General features: G+C 38.5%; 1 pseudogene; it reads left to right on the top strand.

Annotated features, from left to right (window-relative positions):
• Positions 1 to 479: 479 nt before the first annotated feature.
• On the top strand, positions 480 to 1,016 carry LOC111529925 (annotated as a pseudogene).
• The last annotated feature ends 976 nt before the right edge of the window (positions 1,017 to 1,992 follow it).

The following is a 1,992-nucleotide window of genomic DNA, read 5'->3' as shown; positions in this document are numbered from 1 at the left end:
TACTCTTGTATTTATCGTACTTTCCATATCTCAGGATTCAACTTTTTAGGACCTTGCTACTCAGAGTGGGGTACATCAGCAGCAACATCGAGATCACCTGGGAGTTTGTTAGAAACAATGAATCTCAGATACACGTTAGACTCATGGAATAAACATCTGCATTTAATAATACATCCTAGTGAATCTCATGCACTTCAATATTTGAAAAGCACTAGGCTAGGAGATAGAACTATCTGGCTATGAATTTTGGTACTACCTCTTAAAAACCTCGGTCAACTGAGGATCATATTCATCATAGGTGAAATAGAAATAATAAAGACTCCTCCTTCCACTGCTCCCAGCGTGGGGCCTCCCAGGCGTCAAGGGCCAAGCACCCACCAGCCGGAGCCACGCACCCGCTGCTTCCGGAGCCCTCTGGGCGGCAGACTGGCTCACTGTGCAGATTCTTCCTAACATATTGGTGAGAACTACGACACAAGATGGCCGCAAATAAACCCAAGGATCAGAATAATTTGGCCTTACACAAAGTCATCAGGTGGGCAGTGCCGGTGACTCTACTTACGGGCAAGGCTGCTCTGACTCTACAATGCATGTACGATGAGTTTGTGGAGGACTATGAGCTTACCAAAGAAGGCACCTATCAGAAGAAAATAGTACTGGATGGCGAGGGAGTACAGATCGATATCTTAGAAACAGCTGGGCAGGAGGACTATGCTGCAATTAGAGACAACCATTTCCGAAGCAGGGAGGGGTTTCTCTGTGTCTTCTCTGTTACAGAAATGGAATCCTTTGCAGCTACAGCTGACTTCAGGGAGCAGATTTTAAGAATAAAAGAATATGAGAATGTTCCATTTCTACTGGTTGGTAACAAATCAGATTTAGAAGGAAAGGTTTCTGTAGAAGAGGCACAAAACAGAGCTGACCATTGGAATGTTAACTATGTGGAAACATCTGGTAAAACACGAGCTAATGTTGACAAGGCATTTTTTGATTTACTGAGAGAAATTCGAGTGTGAAAGATGGAAGACAGCAACGAAAAGAATGAGAAAAAAAAAGAGGAAAAGTTGGGCCAAGAGAATCAGAGAAAGATTCTGCAGTTTATAATCAAAGCCCAAATTCCTTTCTTATCTTGACCATACTAATAAATATAATTTATAAGCACTGCCATTGAAGGCTCAGTTGACTGAAATTACTTTAACATTTTGGAAATTGTTGTATATTGCTAAAAGCATGAATTGGAACTGCAATAAAAGTCAAATTTACTTAAAAAAGAAATAAATGTGGCTTCACTAAGAAGCAAAGTTCAACTTATTTCATTATTGCCTACATTTATCATGGTCCTGAATGTAGCATATGAGCTTGTGCTTCTCGGGCAGTCTTTCTTGAAATATTAAATAAAGAGGTGAGATGGGGGTGGAGAATGGAAGGAAAGGTGACTTTCTCTGTGTGTGTGTGTGTGTTTAATAAAGCTTAAAGTTTATATCATTTTAAAATATCTTGGTCTTCTACTACCTTGAAAAATGACAATTGTGAACATGATAAATTTTACCACTTTTTGTAAACCATCGTTATGCAAAATTTAGAAGAAAAAGTTATTGGTATAGTTGTTGCATGTAGTTAAACTGAGAGTAATTCATCTGTGAATCTGCTTTAATTACCTGGTGATTAATTTAGAAAAGTGGTGTAAACGTGCACATGGAAATTTTTGAATATACCTTAATTTAAAAACTGAAAAATACCTGGTTATATGACTCTGGATGTGTTCTTATTGACACCAGGGTTCGACTGCCCATATGTCGTGGTGAGAAAATATATGCCCAGCATGGAGTACAGTTTTTGTATAGAAAATCCTTGAGAAATAACTGTCTGCTAGAACTCTGCCCAAATTTAAAATTTGTGCCATTATCTGGTTCTTGAAAATAAGATTCCAGAACTCTTTGATCGCTTTTAATAAACTGCAGGGTCACATAAAATGAAGGAACAGCATATAGT

The sequence above is a fragment of the Piliocolobus tephrosceles genome, chromosome 10 (assembly GCF_002776525.5).
Source record: "Piliocolobus tephrosceles isolate RC106 chromosome 10, ASM277652v3, whole genome shotgun sequence".
Classification (NCBI taxonomy): domain Eukaryota; kingdom Metazoa; phylum Chordata; class Mammalia; order Primates; family Cercopithecidae; genus Piliocolobus; species Piliocolobus tephrosceles.
This window is presented reverse-complemented; position numbering and strand designations above follow the sequence as displayed.